We start from the raw sequence: 23,271 nt of genomic DNA, 5'->3' as shown, positions 1-23,271 counted from the left end.
CAGAAGGGGGCCTGGCAGGAAAGAGTGCTGGACTCTGGGGCAGGAAACTTAGGTCTCAGACTTGGCTCTAGTGCTCAGTGTGGTATGGGCAAGTTATTAACCCTCTGAACCTTGGTTTCCTCATCTGTAAAATGGTAACAATTCAAAAAACCCACCGAGAGTGGCTATGATGGGGAGAAAAAGAAATCCTGGGCTCCTGAGATTCTGCCTGGCTCATGTGTCACCTGCTGCATTGTCTCCCAGCTCTCCTTTATCAGAACCCCCAGGTCATGTTGATGCCCATCAGTCAGGGGCCACCAAGAACTGGCCTGTGGTCAACAAAATTAAGTTCATTGTCCTTGCTGCTGTGAGGGCACCAGGCAGCCCGGGAACTGTGGGCATCTCCACAAGTAGGTATTAGGGACTCATCATAGGTCTTGGGCCAGTATAAAGGATTAGGGGGATTTCAGAAGGGGGAGTGTGGGGGATTGGCTTGTGTAACCCAGTTTGGATTTGTTCTTGGTCTGCATCCTGGTGGGTGTGAACCCATTGTAAGTAGGACCTTTTGAAGATGTTATTTTTAGTTAAGTTGTGGCCAACTGGATCGGATTTTTTTTTTTTTTTCATTTTTATTGAGATTGTTCAGATACCATACAATTATCCAAAGAGCCAAAGTGTACAATCACTTGCCCCTGGGTACCCTCATACAGCTGTGCATCCATCACACTTAATTTTTGTTCAATTTTGAGAAACTTTTCATTACTCCAGACAAGAAATAAAGTGAACGATGAAAAAAGAAAAAAAGGAAAGGAAACTCTAATCCTCCCCTATCCCTAACCACCCCCCCTCAATTGTTGACTTGTAGTATTGATACAGTACATTTGTTACTGTTTATGAAAAAAATGTTGAAATACTACTAACTGTAGTATATAGTTTGCAATAGGTATATAGTTCTTCCCTATATGCCCTTCTATTATTAACTTCTAATTGTATTGTCATACATTAGTTCTGGTTCATGGAAGCGATTTCTAGTATTTGTATAGTTGATCATGGACATTGCCCACCATAGGATTCAGTTTTATACATTCCCGTCTTTTGACCTCCAACTTTCCTTCTGGTGACATATATGACTCTGAGCTTCCCTTTTCCACCTCATTCACACACCATTCGGTGCTGTTAGTTATTCAGGATGGGTTTTAATCCTGTTACTGAGACCTAGAGAAGGCCATAGAGAGAAAGCTACCAGAAGCTAGAAGCCGGAAGTCAGTGGAACTCAGAAGAGAGAGGAGAGGACATTACCATATGCTGGAAAAGCCACAGAACGCCAAGGATCACCGGCAGCCAGCCCCAAAGTACCACAGTCTTTCGGGAGAAAGCATCGCCTTGCTGATGTTTTGATTTTGGACTTCTAGCTTCAAGTTTGCAAGACAATAAATGCCTGTTTGTGGTGGTTTGGCACTGTGTGTGCCCCAGAAAAATATGTTCTTAAACTTAATCCATTCCTGTGGGTGTGAGCCCATTGTAAGTAGGACCTTTTGAAGAGGTTTCTTCAGTTAAGGTGTGGCCCGGCTCAATCAGAAAGGGTCTTCATCCTGCTTAATGGAGTCCTTTGTAAGCAGGATGAAATGCAGAGAGAGGGAGCAGTAAGCAGCTGAACGCCAACCAACGGAACCCGGAAGAGAAGGGAGAGACCAGCTGCCATGTGACAAGCTAAGGACCAAGGATCACCAGCAGCCAGCCCCAAGCCCCAGAAGGCCACAGTCTTGTGGGAGAAACCAGCACCTTTGATGCTTTCCTTGATTTGAACTTTTTCCTAACCTCATAACCGTGAGCCATTAAATTCCCAGTGTTGAAGCCGACCCATTTACAGTATTTTTTTTTTTAGCAGCCCAGAGACTAAGGCTGGTCTTGGCTCTGGATGTGTGCCGTCTGGGACCAGGGGTGCCTATGGTTGGGAAACTTCATCCGTTTTCTCTAGGATGTGGCACTCCAGCTGTGATTGCTAAGGAAGCAGCAGGTCACGTTTTGGTTTGTTCGGAAGCGCTGTGCTCAGGCCGTGGCGGCAGAGCGTTGTTGCTTTTGACTCGTCACAGTCAGCGTGGCCTTGTCCGATGTTGGTGAGTGGTGGGATTGTCTCTGCACCCCAGGAGCACACCGGGGCCCAGCCGTGAGGGCCAGACCAGCTCCCTGTTGTCAGGAGCTGCTTCTCTCTCAGTCACAAAGATTTTTTTCTGTCATTAATATGTAACCTTGTGTTGTAATTCCTTGTGGCCCAGCTTCTTTCCGGTTATGTTTGGAAGTGTGGTGTCGGGATGGGGCGCCTTTGTCTTCTGGGCTGCACATTTACAAGTCACCCCATAAGGGGATGCTTTTATGGGGATTTCTGCAGTGTATTTATCTCCCCTATTCTTCCTTTCCTCTTTTCCTCCTCCTCCCCATCTTCCTACCCCCAAACAGTTGGAGGGCTCCTGCCAAGTGCCAGGCAAAGTGCCCTGGGCGAAGGTGAGAGGACATGTCACCTGAACCAGATGCCAGAGCAGGGAGAGGGAGTCCTGGGAGTGGGAGACGCCTCCCGCCGCCGGGATCTGCACAGGGCTGGCCTTGCTGTCTAAACCCAGTGAGAAGCTGCTGGCTAACCTGGGCTCCAGGTGTGCAAACAGCAGCTCTGGAGGCAGGTGCGGCTCTGGGCCACGAGGGGGCAGCATGGCCTAGAGAACTAGGAGGCTGGCCCGTGGCCGCCAAGGTTTTCCACTTGTCCACATGCAAAATGTGGAGGATAATTCTGCCTGCTGACCACACGTAGTTGCAGTGGGGATGAGAGGAGAAAATGAGTCAGGAAACTAGAAAGGGATGAGGTCATATAATTGCTGCAGCTGTCCCAGGAACACGCCCTCCCGGTGGGATACTGGGATTCCTTCCACCTGTTGGGAGGGTCCCACCAGGAGCCCCTGGGTAGCCTCCCCTGCAGTTGGATACCTGGGCTTTGTGAGCAGAGAACTGGGACAAAGGAAGGGGTGGGGTTGCTGGGGATCCCTGAGTCTTTCCGTTGGTAACCCCCATCCCAGTATCCCTTCAACCAAGGCCACACAGCAGTGAGGGGCTAAGAGAGTAGAAGGGGCTGGGGGAGGGGAGAGATGGCCAGACTGATAAAAAATTCCTGCAGGACATTTTCAAATAAATAGCTTTCTCAGTTTAAAATACAATTCACATAAAGTGTATAACTACTCTTAAAAATTACTAACCTTAAGAGAATGAAGAGACAAGCCACAAACTGGGAGAAAAATACTTGCAAAGCATGTATAAGGTGCTTGTATCAAAAATATGCAAAGAACTCTTCAAACTCAACAATAAGAAAACAAACTACCCAATTAAAAAGTGGGCAAGAGATCTGAACAAACACTTCATGAAACAAGGTACACAGATGAATGATCGTAGGAAAAGGTGCTCAGCATCATATGTCATTAGGGAATTGCAAATTAAAACAACAACGAGGTACAGTACACACCTATCAGAATGGCTCAACTCCTCAAATGCCGATGAGGAGGTGGACAAAAGGGACACTCATTCATTGCAGTGGGAGTGCAAAATGGTGCAGCCACCTTGGAATTTCTTACAGAGCTAAATAAACATAGTCTCACCATATGATTCAGCAGTTGAGCTCCTTGGAATTTTCCCAGATGAGATGAAAATGTATGTCTACACAAAAACCTGCACATGAATGTTTATAGCAAGTTTTATTCATAATTGCCAAAAGTTGCAAACAATCCAAATGTCCTTCAGTAGATGAACGGATAAACAAACTGGTACATCCATACAATGGAATATTATTCAGCGGTAAAAAGAAATGAGCTATTAAGCCATGAAAAGACATGAAGGAACTTTGAATGTATATTGCTAAGTGAAAACAAAAAAAAGTCCAAAAATGCTGTGGGAACCCCAGGCACAGGGCATTCCCCAAGGGCCTTGAAGACTGCACACAGCAGGTTGTGTGACCCGGGTCAGTTAAGGTTTGACCTATTCTCCTTGTAATATCAGGTGATAAATGTAATCTATACCTAAAACTACCTTATGCCTGAGGCTCCCTGAGATACTGTTCTGTCTATAATCCTCCCCTCCTCCCTGTTGATTACCATCAATCCCTCCCTACATTGTACTTCCCCCCCCTCCACCTTATGCTCTCATACCCATTGGAATGTTGAGCCCTTATAAGCAGCTTATTCAGCCCCCCAAGTTGCGGACTATTTCCACGTTGTGCTCTGAACTGGCAGCCATTCAGAGCAGTTCCTGAATCCATTCAGAGAAGCTCCTGATTTCAGGGCAACGTGACTCTACTTCCCACCCTGCAGGTAAGCCCTATAATAAAAGCTCATGTCTCAGAACGTGTCTGGTGCTTTCTCTAGTCCTTTGGTTATAAAAGCCCTCTTGAGCCATGACAGATGCTTCATGTCATGTGATTCCAGAAAACGATATGATGTTCTGGAAAAGGCAAAACTATACAGACGGTAAGAAGATCAGTTGTTGCCAGGGCAGTGAAACTGTTCTGTATGATACTATAATGGTAGATATTTGACATTACGTTGTCACCAAAACCAGGAGAACTATATAACATAAAGAGTGAACCCTAATATAAAAAATGGTCTTTAGTTAAAAATAATGTATCAATTTTGGTTCATCAGTTGAAATAAATTTCCCACACTCATGCAAGATGTCAGTGATGGGGAAACCATGCGTTTGGTGGAGGGTAGAGGAGGTGATTGGGAATTCTCTGTACTTTCTGCCCAATTTTTCTACAAACCTAAAACTGCTCTAAAAAATAAAGTCTGTCAATTAAAAAATAAAAGCAAACAATGCTATATTTAAAAAATAGCAACCTATGAATTAGGTGCTATTATTATCCCCAATTCAAAGCCAAGGACGCTGCACACCAGGGAGGTGGTGTAACTGCCCCAGGCTTCACTGCAGAGTTAGGGTCAAAACTGGTCCAGTGAGATCCTCAGGCCTCTGCTCTAGAACCATGTCAAAGACACCCATGTTCTAGAATGTTCTAGAATGTTTAAGAGCCCACCATGTAACCCAGAGGCCGAAGTCTGGCTGAAATGAATCTTTAGGTTCTTCAGCCTTTCCTCTTAACAGCTGCTGCTTTTTGACTGCAGGCTCTTCTTGTAAGTGAGTTGCAATCTCCCCGATTTATTCGGAAAGGAATTTGCATGCTGTGCATGAATCATAGTAATTCTCGGTGAATGATCATCCATGCTAGAGACTGGAGTGGGGCGGATTCAAGACCTACCTTCTGCAGAAAAAGTACGTGTGCTCCGTGGAAAACACTGTCCTACACTGTGTCTGCAAAGAGCACAACCTCCTCTTATCAGATTCCAGCCTTTCACTGTCTTCGAATGATTTTACAACTCTGTAAAGCATAGGTAACTGAAATACGCAAATTCTGTCTTGTCTGGCAGAAGCTCCCGATGTGGCAAAGGTCACCCCCTCATGGAAAAACCAGTTTTGCCTCCATTTGTACATTCATTTCTATCCCTGACATATAAACGTGAATGTTCTCCGCTGCCCTTTTGAGCCTGTTAAAACAAATGCCTGGTTCCCTTATGACTTAAATAAAACGTTTCACGTGTTCATTTTATATCTATATGAGAGTCGTGGTTTTATCACTTTTAGAAAATTATCTTTTGACACTTCCTTCCTCGAGTGTTCACAGGCAGCTCCTCAGGACAAGCAAGGTGCTGGGGTCCTTTGTGGGGCTCCCCACCCAGCAATTAAGACCAGCAGGCAGGAGGCAGCTGCCTTCCCTGCCCCTCCCCAAGTGGTCTCAGTCTCAGAATGGGGGGGTGTGGTAGGGAGGGGGAGGGGGGAGGCGGGGGGTGGGGAATGGGTGGGTTCTACTCGGGTGGCTGGGAAAGGGCCTGGGGAAGGCACTAACCAGCCACCTGACCTTGAGACACTTAACCTCTTTAAGCTGGAGAGCAAGGAAGGCCAGGAAAAACCTTTACTTCCTGAGTTCTTATTTGGGGTGAGGCCGTGGAGGGCAGGATGATTTGTTGTCCCTAACGGGAAGCTGGGTTTCCGCAGGGTTAGGCTGCTGGCCTGGGAGCCCCGACTCAGAATCAGAGGCGGAACTGGAACCGGAACCAGGCCTGGCTGCTCAGAGGCCCCGGCTGGCTGTGACCCGCCTGCCCCACCCCTCAGGTGACAGAGTGCTCCTGGGACTCGGCCCTGGGCCTCATCCCCTGGAGTCCTCCCTACATCTCTGCACAGAGGCTCTGATTGTCCCCTTTTACAGATGAGAACACTGGGGCTCAGGGAGGCCCCAGGACTTGCCCAAGGACAGCTGGTGGCCACACAAGGACAGCCAGTGGCCACACCGGAACTCTACCCTAGGGTTTCTATCTGCGGATCTTTAGGGCCAGTCAAAGCAAGGTTTGCCTTGCCTGCTGTTCTCCCCAGTTATGGTACGCAGGCTCCTGGAGACCAGGGCTGCCCGAGGGTGAGTGGCTGGGGCTTCTCCATACAGCATCCTCAACAAAGGACCCAGGACTCTAAGATCAGGGCACTGCCCCTTAGCGAGAATGACACTGACAGTAGCAATAGGATAGCCACTACCCTACGGACACATTTCTCTCATTCGATCCTCGATCCTCACTACAGCTTTAAAGGAATTATCTATGATCCCATTGCTCAGACAAGGGGACAAAGGCTCGGGGTGACCCAGCTAGTGGACGTGGCTCTAAACACCAAGTCCCGAGCCCCAAGCCCTCTCCTGCCTCCCAGTGACCTCACCGAGCCCTTTTTTCCTTCATCCATAAAATGGAGACAATTACATTTTCATCACTGTATTTAAAGGGATTAAATAGGATATGACTAATTGCAATGTGGTTCCTGGATTGCATCCTGGATCAGAAAAAGGACATTAGTGGAAAAAGTGGTGAAAAGCGAGTGAAGCCGGGGCTGGCGTGAGCAGCACGGTACCCGTGTGGATTTCTTTGTTTTGAAAAAATGGCAGCAACAGGGGAAACAGGAAGGGTGGGAGGGGACTCTCAGAACTGTCTTTGCAGTGTTTCTGTACATCTAAAATTATTTCAAAATAGACTGTTTATTGTTTCAAAATAAATACACGAGGTAATAGGAATGAGGGGAAAGCCGGTGAGCAGGAGCCCGGAAGGCACTGCCTTTCGTTGATCGGGATCAGAGGGGGCTGTCAGATGATCCTGCAGGCAGGGGTGCCTGTCTGGGGAGAGGAGGTTCCCCACCCAATTCCTATGGATTCTCAACTGTTCCTAGCACTGGATCCAGGGCAGGCACCCAGTGTAGACAAGGGCTACGAGGGCTTTGAGACTGGGAGTACCCAGGGCTCCCCTCCACCCCCAGCTGCCATGTGATCCTGGGGGGACAGATGCTGATAGGGGCAGGGGCTAAGGGGACTCAGGAAATCTGGGTGACCTTTAGCCAGCATGGGTGATGATTCTCTTGCCCTCCATAAACAGAGCAAGGATTCCTCAGGAAAACACAATATGGTTTAGAAATCTCAAAGTGGTCCTTTAAAGCCAGTGGGATCCGGCAAACTGAAATGCCCTTCAGGCCCCCAGAGAGGGGCTGGGCTGAGCAGGAGAGAAACCAAGAGAACAGAAGACAGATCGGGAGAGGGCAGGGAGGGGTACCGAAGCTTTGTTTAGGGCCTACAAGTCATGTGCCAGGCAGCCTGGGACTTCTAGAGTAAGTTACCTGGCCTGGGCCAAGGCTTGTTCACACCTGCTGTGGGGGGGCACGGAGCCCCACTGGAACTTCCCATTAAAATCTGCACCCCTCCAAACAGCACCCCCTCCTTGGCAAAGACCCCTGATGCTTTGTGTGTGGTGGCCTTGCTCCTTGCCCCATGTGGGGGAAGCAAACAATGGCTCCAAGTACCTAGAGCTTCTACATCATTCATTCATTCATTCAAAACATATTCACTAACCTTCCATGCTTAGGTATATACCCAAAAGAATTGAAAGCAGGTACTCAAACAATACACCCATGTTCATAGCAGCACTGTTCACAAGAGCCAAAAGGTGGAAATAGCCCAAATATCCATCAATGGATGAATGGATAAACAAAATTTAGTGTATATATATATGTGTGTGTGTGTGTATGTATATGTATTATATGTATACATACATGCAGTGGAATATTATTCAGTCATACAAGGGAATGAAGTTCTGACAAGGCTACAAGAAGCATGAACCTTGAAAACATTACTGTAAGTGAAAGAGCCAGACACAAAGGGCAACATATCACGATTCCACTTACAAGAAATATCCAGAATAGGCAAATCCATGGCGACAGACAGCAGATTAGTAGTGACCAAGGGTTGGGGGTGGGAGGTGGAGTGGGGAGTGACTTCTTAACGGCCGTGGGTTTGGGGATGACGAAAATGTTTTGGAATTAGATAGAGGTAGTGGTTGCACAGCCTTGTGAATGTCCTAAATGGATTGTTCTTAAAGTGAACTGGATTGTTCATTTTAAGATGGTTAATTTTATGGTGTGTGAATTTCACCTTATCAGAAAATAACATTTCATTGCTCCTTCCGAATGCCAGCCACTGAACGCATCCTGGCGTGCCGTCTGACGGGGACAAGGGAACAGAGAATGTCCTCAGTTGGGGAAGACAGGTGGCTGGCAGGTGCCAGGAGAGGCTGCCCGAGGAGAAGTGACAGCCAAGCTGGGGCCCTAGGTGACTGGGGGTCAGCCAGGTGAGGGGCTGGGTGGAGAGCACTGGACATGTGGGACCCAGCAGGGGCTGAGGTCCAGTTTGGGGCAGGAACCAACTCACCCAGGGCCCCAAAGGCTGGGTGAAGGGTTGGGACTTTCTCTGAGGGCAGTGGTGAGAGGGAAGCCCCCCAAGTCCTGCTAGACTTCTAGAGCCAAGGCATCGACTGAAGCTGCCCCTTCTCCCAGAAGAAGAGACGGAGGTCCAGAGAGGACACAGGACCTGCCAACCTCACCCAGCTGGCCACTGGCCAAGCCCCAGGAGTCCTGACTTCCAGGACAGAGCTTTTCCCACCCCTCCCACTGCTTCTGTTACCTTCCACAGGTAGACAGGGCAAGTGCTAGAACACCTGTAAACATCTCAACATCTCTATACCCAGGTGGAGTCATGAAGGGTATGTGGCCAAATCGGGGTCAGTGTTACAGGATGATCCAGTTGGGCGGGAAGGCAGGCTTCCAGCGGGGTGAGCCCTGACTTACCCCAGATGGATGAGGCAAAGTTCACACTTCCTCCTTCCTCCGGGCTTTGATCTCAGTTCCCTGAAGGGAGGTGGTGGACTCCTGGGGGCGGCCCTTCTCCAGACTAGGACGCCGGGCTGTCTGGGCTTCCCCTCCCTCCCCTTCCCACACCCTTTTTGAGGCCCTGGTAAGTTTCCGTTTTGGCCCCACAGTCTGACTCTAGCCTGACCCTTCACCCAGCACAGTCAACCAGCAGGAAGCTGTAATCTCTGCTTTCCCACCACTGAGCTCGTCCATGCTTGTCACTGCCCGGCGCCCCGTGCCCTCCAGCCTCTGGGAGGTTGATTGGATATGGCGAAGAACCTGCCCGACCAGTGGAACAAAAGAAACAACCACAGGGCGGGTCTTCCCGGAGGCCAAGGCAACAGGGAGCTCCTGGACTGAGCACCAGAGGAAAGGACCCCCGCTTGAAGGCCTACTATGTGCCAGGGGCTAGCTCTGGCCACAGACCCAGGGGACAGAAATATTATTGCCCCCATTTTCTAGCAGGGAGAGGAGAGGATGCAGCAGTTGGAGGGTGGCACCGAGAGACCGCTGGGGAGCCGTGTCATGAAGTTAAAGTGAGACCGGCCAGAGGATGTTTCCTTCCAGCCACATTTAGCTGCCAGGTGCAGGTGTGGAGGAGGCAGAGTATGAAGTTCATCGTGTTGAGGGGAGGTAGTGGCTGACGATGGAATGTGGGCTGGGTGGGAAAGCAGAGGTAGAGGGTGTTGCAGGGGGGAGGTGAGGAACAGTGAAAAGGTGTAGGACCCTTGTATTGTGGGCTCCGGGAAGGCCAGAGGATTGCTGGAGTTGGGGTGGTAGAGGGAAAGAAAGGAACTAAGGGCCGGAGATGCAGTCAGTGGAAATTATGGAAGAGGTGCAGTTATTGGTTGTGGGGATATGGATAGTGATGGCCTTGGCTCTTAGGATGTGAGTGGTTTGGTTCACACTGAATCCTCAGCTCACAGCCTGCACAGAACAGCCTCAGTGAAAATTTATGGAGTGAATGAGTGACGACTTGGGGGAGTTTGGGTTGGGGTGACTTAAAGGGTATTTCACTTTTCTTCCTTCTACCATTTTTTTTTTTTAATTACAGAAGTTGTAGGTTTAAAGAAAAATCATGCAGAAAATAGAGTTCCCATATACCTCCTCTACTATTAACACTTCGCATTAGTGTAGTACATTTGTTACAAATGATGAAAGAATATTATTATAATTGTACTATTAACTATAGTCCATGGTTTACATTAGGATTCACTGTTTTGTGTCCTACAGTCCTATGTTGTTGTTTTTTAAATTTTTATTCTAGTAACATATATACAACCTCAACTTTCCCTGTTTAACCACATCCAAATTACCATTTTTTAATAACAGCTTTATTGAGATGTAATTCACCTGCCACAAAATGTCTCCTTTTAAAGTGTACAACTCAGTGGCTTTTAGTATATGCAGAATTCAACAGCCTTGACCACTATCTAATTTCAGAATATTCTCCTCGCCCAGAAAGAAACCCTGTACACTATAGCAATCACTCTCCATTACCTCTTCCTCTCAGACCCTCCCAACAATCACTAATTGACTTTGTTTCAATGGATTTGCTTATGCTGAACATTTCATATCAATGGAACAATATTACTTTGTGGTCCTTTGTGTCTGGCTTCTTTCACTTAGCACGTTTTTTTCAAGGTTTATCCATGTGGCGGTGTGTATCAATATGTCATTCCTTTTAGTTGTAGACTAATATACCATCATATGTATATACTATCATTTATCCATTCATCAGTTGATGAATATTTGGGTTGATTCCATTTTTTTGACTGTTACGAATAATTCTGCTCTGAAATTCATGTACAGGTTTTTATGTGGACATGTTTTCATTCTTCTTGGTTTTATATCTGGGACCATGTGGTAATTCCTTCTGCCATTTTTGTACCATTCAATTCTTTACAATAAGCACATAATATTTTTATAAAATGTTTTTAAAAATATGTTTTTAAAAAATGAGCTAAATCCATAAGAAAAAACATGGAGGAAAATGAGATAGGGAAGCGATAAGAACCGGCTGGGAGCTGAGAGGGCGGAGACGACCACCCACTTGTTGTTGGATTTTGAGTCATTTGTCATGCCTGGGGTGGGGTGGGCAGGGCAGCCGTGGAGGGTTGAGCTGGAGTGATGACACCTCAGGCCCTTCTCAGCCCTGGCAGCTCAAGATCTTGAGTAATCTGGGTTCCCACACCTGGTTAGAGAAGCAGATTAAGGAATCCATCTCATCCCTTGAGTTCTTAATATTACAGGATAAATATGTAATATTGGTAGTCCAGGCAACAAGGCCGAGTTCTACCTGGGACAATGTTTTAGGTCACACCCTCTTCAAAACCCAAATGAGAAGAAAAAATATGTAAATTTTTTATCTGCCATTTAATCTTCCATTCTAAACCAGTGCTTCTCAAACTAAAATGTGCAAATTAATCACCTGGGGAGCTTGTTAATATGCAAATGCTGCTGGTGTAAAGTGGGATTTGAGATTGTGCCTTTCTAACAGGCTTTCAGGTGATACCCATGCTGCTGGTTCCCAGGCCACCGTTTAAACAGCACAAGGGAATGAAATGACACTTTACAACTCTCGCTATTTGCTCCTTGGGGAAGTCTGTCCCTATTGGATGTATTTTGATGGACCTCTCACACTTCTTTGATGAGCAGATGAATGAAAGAACAAAATGCTTATGCCTGTTCCAAAAAGAACGTAAGGATAAAAGATGTCATTTAAACCTTGCAATAACCATGGGAGATGAGTGTCCCCATTTCGCAAATAGTGAGGTTCAGAGAATGCAGGCAAATGGCAGAGTTAAGGTTTGATCTTAAGTCTGTTTTACTCCAAACCCAGCGCTCCCTCCCCTGTGCTCTAGGTTCTCAATTCCCTCCATTTCCCACGTTCATTTAATAGCCTAGAAAGAAAGGAGGTTTAAGTCATCTAAGACCTAACTACAGATCTGCTCCTACAGCTGTGCAAATGCCTGAGGCAAAGATGTTTCTTTTGTATTAGAGAAAAGCTGGAAACTCCATTGCACACCAAGGGTTATTAAAAGATGAGGCAAAACCACACGGACTGACTTCCTATTACCTTTCCTCACCTGTCCTTTCCTCCTTGGCTTTCACTACTACTTGTTCGTTTATATCTTCTCTACCCTCTTTCCCTCCCACTAGAATGTAAACGCTGAAGGTAAAGGCATTGCTGGGTCCCTAACTTCACTGCAGGGGATCAATAAACATTTGCTGAACGAGTGAATACAAACATTTTGAGATTGCAAGTTGAATAAAAACAAAACAAAACAAAAAAAAGCAAGTTGCAGAATCGGTATGAATAAAATGATTTCATTTTTGTAAAAAACAAAAAATGTTTGAATGCATGTAGAAAGAATCTGTAAGCATATATTAATTACCTCAGAGTTGGGACTGGGAACTAAGTGTAAGTCTTTCTTACAAAAAGTCATTCTTACTTTTGTACTATGAACATGTGTTTCTTTAGTAATAAGTAAAAAGAAATCTATTTTTTAAAGAATAATCATCCAAGATAGATAGATGAATAGAGATAACAGATGAGCGATAGATGAGAAAGAGAGAGATGATACAACAAATGTGGCAATATGTTAAAAGTTGGTAAATCTGGGTATCTGGTTAGGGGGTATATTGGAGTTTTCAGTATTATCTTTGTGACTGTCCTGTAAGTTTGAAATTATTTCAAAATAAAAAGTTTTTTTTTAATACTGATCTAGACTCCTTTCTAGTATGCAAAAATGAGGTATAAGGATGTTTATCCCAGAATTATAGTGACCCAAAACAATGGGAGATTACTATTTGCCCACTTCAAAAAATACATTGTTTTAATTTTTTACAATGAACACAATTGAAGAACAAAAATAAACAAGAGGGTGCTGTGTAGGCTAGCTGGCTGATGAAGAGAGCAGCCAGAGCCAGGCTCCCACCCCCAGTCCAGGTGCCACTGTACCTGGCTGAGGCTGAGTTTGTCTTTTCCTCTTATACACCCCATGTGAGCTGTGAAAACAGTGGCAGCTGTGACCAGGAGTGGGAAACAGGTGGTCAGCTTTACAGACCAGCTCTGTGCCGTCTCCCTGATCCTGTGTACAAGTCAGAAGATGTGCTTGTTCCTCAAATCAGCCCATCACCTCATTGCTGGCTCGAGTTTCCTGAGCTCTGGCTCAGGAACATAAGTACCCCGAGAACAGGAATCTTCTCCGCCCATTTCACCATGGCAGGCACACCTTAACTTTTTTTTTTTTATCTTCATTTTATTGAGATATATTCACATACCACGCAGTCATACAAAACAAATCGTACTTTCGATTGTTCACAGTACCATTACATAGTTGTACATTCATCACCAAAAACAATCCCTGACACCTTCATTAGCACACACACAAAAATAACAAGAATAGTAATTAGAGTGAAAAAGAGCAATTGAAGTAAAAAAGAACACTGGGTACCTTTGTCTGTTTGTTTGTTTCCTTCCCCTATTTTTCTACTCATCCATCCATAAACTAGACAAACTGGAGTGTGGTCCTTATGGCTTTCCCAATCCCATTGACACCCCTCATAAGCTACATTTTTATACAACTGTCTTCGAGATTCATGGGTGCTGGGTTGTAGTTTGATAGTTTCAGGTATCCACCACCAGCTACCCCAATTCTTTAGAACCTAAAAAGGGTTGTTTAAAGTGTGCGTAAGAGTGCCCACCAGAGTGACCTCTCGGCTCCTTTTGGAATTTCTCTGCTACTGAAGCTTATTTCATTTCCTTTCACATCCCCCTTTTGGTCAAGAAGATGTTCTCCGTCCCACGATGCCAGGTCTGCATTCCTCCCTGGGAGTCATATTCCACGTTGCCAGGGAGATTCACTTCCCTGGGTGTCTGATCCCACGTAGGGGGGAGGGCAGTGATTTCACCTTTCAAGTTGGCTTAGCCAGAGAGAGAGGGCCACATCTGAGCAACAAAGAGGCATTCGGGAGGAGGCTCTTAGGCACAACCATAGGGAGGCCTAGCCTCTCCTTTGCAGGAACCGTCTTCCCAAGGGTAAAACCTATGGTAGAGGGCTCAACCCATCAAACCACCAGTCCCCTATGTCTGTGGTCATGTTAGCAACCATCGAGGTGGGGTAGGCCAATACCCCTGCATTCTCCACAGGCTCCTCAAGGGGGCACTACATCTTTTTTTCCTTGTTTTTCTTCTTTTTTATTTTTAACTTTCCCTTTTTTTTTTTAATCTTCATTTTATTGAGATATATTCACATACCACGCAGTCATACAAAACAAATTGTATTTTCGATTGTTTACAGTACCATTACATAGTGGTACATTCATCACCCAAATCAATCCCTGACACCTTCATTAGCACACACACAAAAATAACAAGAATAATAATTAGAGTGAAAAAGAGCAATTGAAGTAAAAAAGAACACTGGGTACCTTTGTCTGTTTGTTTCCTTCCCCTATTTTTCTATCCACCCATCCATAAACTAGACAAACTGGAGTGTGGTCCTTATGGCTTTCCCAATCCCATCGTCACCCCTCATAAGCTACATTTTTATACAACTGTCTTCGAGATTCATGGGTTCTGGGTTGTAGTTTGATAGTTTCAGGTATCCACCACCAGCTACCCCAATTCTTTAGAACCTAAAAAGGGTTGTCTAAAGTGTGCCTAAGAGTGCCCACCAGAGTGACCTCTCGGCTCCTTTTGGATTCTCTCTGCCACTAAAGCTTATTTCATTTCCTTTCATATCCCCCTTTTGGTCAAGATGATGTTCTCCGTCCCACGATGCCAGGTCTACATTCCTCCCCGGGAGTCATATTCCACGTTGCCAGGGAGATTCACTCCCCTGGGTGTCTGATCCCACGTAGGGGGGAGGGCAGTGATTTCACCTTTCAAGTTGGCTTAGCTAGAGAGACAGGGCCACATCTGAGCAACAAAGAGGCATTCGGGAGGAGGCTCTTAGGCACAACCATAGGGAGGCCTAGCCTCTCCTTTGCAGCAACCGTCTTCCCAAGGGCAAAACCTGTGGTAGAGGGCTCAACCCATCAAACCACCAGTCCCCTATGTCTGTGGTCATGTTAGCAACCATGGAGGTGGGGTAGGCGAATAGCCCTGCATTCTCCACAGGCTCCTCAAGGGGGCACTACATCTTTTTTTTTCCTTGTTTTTCTTTCTTTCTTTTTTTTTTTTAACTTTCCCTTCTTTTTTAAATCAACTGTATGAAAAAAAAAGTTAAAAGAAAACAAACATACAATAAAAGAACATTTCAAAGAGACCATAACAAGGGAGTAAGAAAAAGACAACTAACCTAAGATAACTGCTTAACTTCCAACATGTTCCTACTTTACCCCAAGAAAGTTACCTAATATAGCAACATTTCTGTGAACTTGCTCCTACTATATCCATCAGAAATTAACAGACCATAGTCATTCCTGGGCATCCCCAGAACGTTAAATAGCTTATCTGTTCTTCTTGGATTATTGTTCCCCCTTCCTTAATTGCTCTCTATTGCTAGTTCCCCTACATTCTACATTATAAGCCATTTGTTTTACATTTTTCAAAGTTCACATTAGTGGTAGCATATAATATTTCTCTTTTTGTGCCTGGCTTATTTCGCTCAGCATTATGTCTTCAAGGTTCATCCATGTTGTCATATGTTTCACGAGATCGTTCCTTCTTACTGCCGCATAGTATTCCATCGTGTGTATATACCACATTTTATTTATCCACTCATCTGTTGAAGGACATTTGGGTTGTTTCCATCTCTTGGCAATTGTGAATACTGCTGCTATGAACATTGGCGTGCAGATATCTGTTTGTGTCACTGCTTTCCGATCTTCCGGGTATATACCGAGAAGTGCAATCGCTGGATCGAATGGTAACTCTGTATCTAGTTTTCTAAGGAACTGCCAGACTGACTTCCAGAGTGGCTGAACCATTATACAGTCCCACCAACAGTGAATAAGAGTTCCAATTTCTCCACATCCCCTCCAGCATTTGTAGTTTCCTGTTTGTTTAATGGCAGCCATTCTAACCGGTGTTAGATGGTATCTTATTGTGGTCTTAATTTGCATCTCTCTAATAGCTAGTGAAGCTGAACATTTTTTCATGTGTTTCTTGGCCATTTGTATTTCCTCTTCAGAGAACTGTCTTTTCATATCTTTTGCCCATTTTATAATTGGGCCGACTGTACTATTGTCATTGAGTTGTAGGATTTCTTTATATATGCAAGATATCAGTCTTTTGTCAGATACATGGTTTCCAAAAATTTTTTCCCATTGAGTTGGCTGCCTCTTTACCTTTTTGAGAAATTCCTTTGAGGTGCAGAAACTTCTAAGCTTGAGGAGTTCCCATTTATCTATTTTCTCTTTTGTTGCTTGTGCTTTGGGTGTAAAGTCCAGGAAGTGGCCGCCTAATACAAGGTCTTGAAGATGTTTTCCTACATTATCTTCTAGGAGTTTTATGGTACTTTCTTTTATATTGAGATCTTTGGTCCATTTTGAGTTAATTTTTGTGTAGGGGGTGAGGTAGGGGTCCTCTTTCATTCTTTTGGATATGGATATCCAACTCTCCCAGCCCCATTTGTTGAAAAGACCATTATGACTCAGTTCAGTGACTTTGGGGGCCTTATCAAAGATCAGTCGGCCATAGATCTGAGGGTCCATCTCCGAATTCTCAATTCGATTCCATTGATCTATATGTCTATCTTTGTGCCAGTACCATGCTGTTTTGGCAACTGTGGCTTTATAATAAGCTTCAAAGTCAGGGAGTGTAAGTCCTCCCACTTCGTTTTTTCTTTTTTAGAGTGTCTTTAGCAATTCGAGGCATCTTCCCTTTCCAAATAAATTTGATAACTAGCTTTTCCAAGTCTGCAAAGTAGGTTGTTGGAATTTTGATTGGGATTGCATTGAATCTGTAGATGAGTTTGGGTAGAATTGACATCTTAATGACATTTAGTCTTCCTATCCATGAACATGGAATATTTTTCCATCTTTTAAGGTCCCCTTCTATTTCTTTTAGTAGAGTTATGTAGTTTTCTTTGTATAGGTCTTTTACATCTTTGGTTAAGTTTATTCCTAGGTACTTGATTTTTTTAGTTGCTATTGAAAATGGTATCTTTTTCTTGAGTGTCTCTTCAGTTTGTTCATTTCTAGCATATAGAAACATTACTGAATTATGTGCATTAACCTTGTATCCCGCTACTTTGCTAAATTTGTTTATTAGCTCTAGTAGCTGTATCGTCGATTTCTCAGGGTTTTCTAGATATAAGATCATATCATCTGCAAACAATGACAGTTTTACTTCTTCTTTTCCAATTTGGATGCCTTTTATTTCTTTGTCTTGCTGGATTGCCCTGGCTAGCACTTCCAGCACAATGTTGAATAACAGTGGTGACAGCGGGCATCCTTGTCTTGTTCCTGATCTTAGAGGGAAGGCTTTCAGTCTCTCACCATTGAGTACTATGCTGGCTGTGGGTTTTTCATATATGCTCTTTATCACGTTGAGGAAGTTTCCTTCAATTCCTACCTTTTGAAGTGTTTTTATCAAAAAGGGATGTTGGATTTTGTCAAATGCTTTTTCAGCATCTATTGAGATGATCAATTGATTTTTCCCTTTTGACTTGTTAATGTGTTGTAATACATTGATTGATTTTCTTATGTTGAACCATCCTTGCATGCCTGGAATAAACCCCACTTGGTCATGGTGTATGATTTTTTTAATGTGTCTTTGGATTTGATTTGCAAGTATTTTGTTGAGGATTTTTGCATCTATATTCATTAGGGAGATTGGCCAGTAGTTTTCCTTTTTTTGTAGCATCTTTGCCTGGTTTTGGTATTAGATTGATGTTAGCTTCATAAAATGAGTTAGGTAGTGTTCCATTTTCTTCAATGTTTTGAAAGAGTTTGAGTAAGATTGGTGTCAGTTCTTTCTGGAAAGTTTGGTAGAATTCCCCTGTGAAGCCATCTGGCCCTGGGCATTTATTTGTGGGAAGATTTTTGATGACTGATTGGATCTCTTTGCTTGTGATGGGTTGGTTGAGGTCTTCTATTTCTTCTCTGGTCAGTCTAGGTTGTTCATATGTTTCCAGGAAATTGTCCATTTCCTCTACATTATCCAGTTTGTTGCCATACAGTTGTTCATAGTATCCTCTATAATTTTTTTAATTTCTTCAGGATCTGCAGTTATGTCACCTTTTTCATTCATTATTTTGTTTATATGGGTCTTCTCTCTTTTTGATTTTGTCAGTCTAGCTAGGGGCTTGTCAATCTTGTTGATCTTCTCAAAGAACCAACTTTTGGTGATATTTATCCTCTATTGTTTTTTTGTTCTCTATGTCATTTATTTCTGCTTTAATCCTTGTTATTTCTTTTCTTGTACTTGGTTTAGGATTGGTTTGCTGTTCATTTTCTAGCTTCTTCAGTTGATCCATTAGTTCTTTGATTTTGGCTCTTTCTTCCTTTTTAATATATGCGTTTAGTGCTATAAATTTCCCCCTTAGCACTGCTTTTGCTGCATCCCATAGGTTTTGGTATGTTGTGTTCTCATTTTCATTCGTCTCTATATATTTAGCAATTTCTCTTGCTATTTCTTCTTTAACCCACTGATTGTTTAGGAGTGTGTTGTTTAACCTCCAGGTATTTGTGAATTTTCTAAGTCTCTGATGGTTATTGACTTCTAATTGTATTCCATTGTGGTCAGAGAATGTGCTTTGAATAATTTCAATCTTTTTAAATTTATTGAGGCTTGTTTTATGTCCCAGCATATGATCTATTCTGGAGAAAGTTCCGTGAGCACTAGAAAAGTATGTGTATCCTGGTGATTTGAGATGTAATGTCCTGTATATGTCTGTTAAATCTAATTCATTTATCAGATTGTTTAGGTTTTCAATTTCCTTATTGGTCTTCTGTCTGGTTGATCTATCTATAGGAGAGAGTGATGTGTTGAAGTCTCCCACAATTATTGTGGAAACATCAATTGCTTCCTTTAGTTTTGCCAGTGTTTCTCTCATGTATTTTGTGGCACCTTGATTGGGTGCATAGACATTTACGATTGTTATTTCTTCTTGCTGAATTGCCCCTTTTATTAGTATGTAGTGGCCTTCTTTGTCTCTCAAAACATCCCTGCATTTGAAGTCTATTTTATCTGAGATTAATATTGCTACACCTGCTTTCTTTTGGCTGTAGCTTGCATGAAATATTTTTTTCAATCCTTTCACTTTCAGTTTCTTTGTGTCCCTGTGTCTAAGATGAGTCTCTTGTATGCAACATATTGATGGTTCATTTTTTTTGATCCATTCTGCGAATCTATATCTTTTAATTGGGGAGTTTAATCCATTTACATTCAACGTTATAACCGTGAAGGCATTTCTTGAATCATCCATCTTATCCTTTGGTTTATGTTTGTCATATTTTTCCCGTCTATTAATATCCTTTATTGTACCCATACCGAATCTCTTTAGTACTGAACCTTTCTCCAAGTCTCTCTGTCCTTTCTTTGTTTCTCTGTCTGTAGGGCTCCGTTTAGTATCTCCAGTAGAGCAGGTCTCTTGTTAGCAAATTCTCTCAGCATTTGTTTGTCTGTGAAAAATTTAAGCTCTCCCTCAAATTTGAAGGAGAGCTTTGCTGGATAAAGTATTCTTGGCTGGAAATTTTTCTCACTCAGAATTTTAAATATATCGTGCCACTGCCTTCTCGCCTCCATGGTGGCTGCTGAGTAGTCACTACTTAGTCTTATGCTGTTTCCTTTGTATGTGGTGAATTGCTTTTCTCTTGCTGCTTTCAGAACTTGCTCCTTCTCTTCTGTGTTTGATAGTGTGATCAGTATATGTCTCGGAGTGGGTTTATTTGGATTTATTCTATTTGGGGTTCGCTGAGCATTTATGATTTGTGTATTTATGTTGTTTAGAAGATTTGGGAAGTTTTCCCCAACAATTTCTTTGAATACTCTTCCTAGACCTTTACCCTTTTCTTCCCCTTCTGGGACACCAATGAGTCTTATATTTGGACGTTTCATATTATCTATCATATCCCTGAGGTCCATTTCGATTTTTTCAATTTTTTTCCCCATTCTTTCTTTTATGCTTTCATTTTCCATTCTGTCATCTTCCAGGTCACTGATTCGTTGTTCAACTTCCTCTAGTCTTGTACTATGAGTGTCCAGAATCTTTTTAATTTGGTCAACAGTTTCTTTAATTTCCATAAGATCATCCATTTTTTTTTATTTAGTCTTGCAATGTCTTCTTTATGCTCTTCTAGGGTCTTCTTGATTTCCTTTGTCTCCCGTACTATGGTCTCATTGTTCATCTTTAGTTCTTTGAGTAGCTGCTCTAGGTGCTGTGTCTCTTCTGGTCTTTTGATTTGGGTGCTTGGGCTTGGGTTATCCATATCGTCTGGTTTTTTCATATGCTTTATAATTTTCTGTTTTTGGCCTCATGGCATTTTCTGAACTTGATAGGGTTCTTTCAGGATTTGTAGACCAACTGAAGTCCTTATCTCTAATTTATCAGATCTACAGCTTCGTGGAACACACTTTCTCTAACTAACCAGCAGGTGGCGTCCACGAGCCACCTGTTCTCCACAAGCCAGTTCTCCCCTGCTTAGCCTTTTTGGTGAGTGGGGGAGTGAGTCTTGTGGGGTCCAATTGGTGTACCAAGCTTGCGTGTGTAGTTGGTGTTGCCTGCCCTGTATATGGGGCGTGTTTCTGGGCAGTCAGGGAGGGGGGGGGTGGCTCTAACAATCAAATCTCCCTGGTGGTCCTAGAGTTTTAAAGCTGCTGCAATAGTCTAATCCTTCAGTTCAGTCCTGCCACAGTTTGTCTCTGCCACTGACCCACAAGTCCTTGGTATTGGCATATGGCTCCTGAGACTTGCAAGTGGGCCCCTCTTCCAGGCCATGCACCCCGGGTCCTCTGTTGAGGGATGACTGTGCTATGTCACAGGTGAGTGCCGTCCCCCCAGGGCAGTTCTGGGCTGCTGGGCTGGGTAGGGAGGCTCCCAGTCTGCTCAAATGATGGCTGAATGGGGCTTTGTTAATTCACACTGCTCTACCTTCCCAACTCTGGGACAATCAGCTGAGGTTGCAGGGAAGGCTAATGTTCACGCCCAGTTTTGTGGTGTGTGCCTGTTATTTGAAGCACTTCTGTCACACTGGGTTGTCTGGGGCAGTTCTGGGCTATGGGGCTGGCGATGGGCAGGAGTGTTTCCTGTCCACCAGGATTATGGCTGTGAGCGGACACCCCCCTTTTCTTGGGAAGTTGTGGTGTTTAGTGAATTTTCTCAGCCACTGGATTATTGCGTTTTGTCTCAGAGCTCTCCTAGTTCTGCTCTTGACTTGACCTGCCAAAATTGTAAGTCTTTGAAGCTTTGTGTATTGGGCTTCTTAGAGTAATTGTTTTAGAAAAAGAAAAAAGGATTAAAAAAAAAAAAAAAAAAAAAAAGAGCCCTCCTCAGAGATCTAATGGGTTATTGAAATGCTAAGAGACAAAGCAACCAGGGCCATTAAGGAAAGGTCCACAGGGCAGAGAGATCAGCTTTTAGCTTTTCTTCGGGATTTGCATATGCGCCTCAGGGCCTGAGCTCCCGCCTGAGCTCTCTGCCCTTCCCCTTTCTATGTTCACCAGAACTCCAAAAATCCTCCGCTTTTATTTTGGAGTTTTTCGTGTTGTTTTTTTTCTATGCCTGTCTCCTCTCTGCTGGGCTGGCTGCTCTCAGATTCTCTGGTGTCTGGTCTCCGTCTATCTATGGTTGGAGTTTGGATCAGCAGAATGAGTTTCCGATAAGGGCTGCCACTGCAGTTCTCCCTTCTCCTTCCCGGAGCTGACAGCCCCTCCTCCCAGGGGACTGAGCCTGGCAGGGAGGGGCGCGGGTCCCCTGGCCGCAAAAACTTACAGATTTCGCTGATCTCAGCAGTTCCACGTTTTCATGAGTGTTGCATGAAGTATGCCCAAAGTCAGATTGCTCTGTGGTGTCCAGTCCACGCAGTTCCTGGCTTTCTACCTACTTTCCTGGAGGAGTAACTAAAACATACAGCTCACCAGTCTGCCATCTTGCCCCACCCCCCACACCTTAACTTTTGGTTCAATGAATGGAGATCAGTCGACCTGTAGCTTTCTATCTACTTATCTATCCAATCTGTCTATTTATCCTCCCTTAAGTGAGATACACACACACGAGATTTAGCGATGAAGGACTAAATTTTGTAGGATATGGTTTCTGGGAAAGCAACATTGTATGATGGAAGCAAAGAGCCCTGGACCAAGTCTCCAGCCCCAGCTCAGCCATTACTTGCCAACCAACCTGGGACAACTGCTGTTCTTCCCAGGGCCTTAGTTTCCCCACTGGTAACATGGTCAGGGGGCAGACTAGCAGATTTCAGGGGTTCCCCTGACCCTGGCATCCTAAGATCCATGAAGGTGACACTCAAGCTGAATTTTGAGGGATGAGCGTGATGGGGTTTGTGGGGAGGAAGGGGAGAAGCATTTTCCATCTCCTTCTGCTCTTCTCCCTGAAGGACAACACTATGAAGGAACAGGCTGTTCAAGAGAATTTTGTTAGGTGGAAACCAAGGTGCAGAAAGGAGAATTTAAAACAATCCCATTCTTGCAAAAACCAATAATAACGTTAAATACATATATAGAAAATGTTGACAAATACACACCACGGTGCTGATGGTGTTGACTTTGTAGGACAAAGCCTTCTGGGGAGATTTTATTTCTCATTCTTTGGATTTACAGTGTTTAGTTTAAATTTTAAGTAATTAGTAAAAGAGATAAAAATACACTCTTTACCTTGAATTATTTTAAAATGTATTACTCACTTTCCTTTTTTTTGTTTCTTCTTAAAGTGTGCTAGGTCTAACTTTTTTGTCTTGTTTTATTCTTGATGGTCAAGATGGTGAATTCTAGGAATGCTCCCAGAAGCACTTGAAATATTCAGGGTTAATTTGTCCTTAAGTAGAATGTTCCTAGATGGGAAGACCTTAAGGTGATTTTACTGA

This window comes from Choloepus didactylus, chromosome 2 (assembly GCF_015220235.1).
Source record: "Choloepus didactylus isolate mChoDid1 chromosome 2, mChoDid1.pri, whole genome shotgun sequence".
Taxonomy (NCBI): Eukaryota; Metazoa; Chordata; class Mammalia; order Pilosa; family Megalonychidae; genus Choloepus; species Choloepus didactylus.
The sequence above is the reverse complement of the archived record's forward strand: the minus strand, read 5'-3'. Positions refer to the sequence as shown.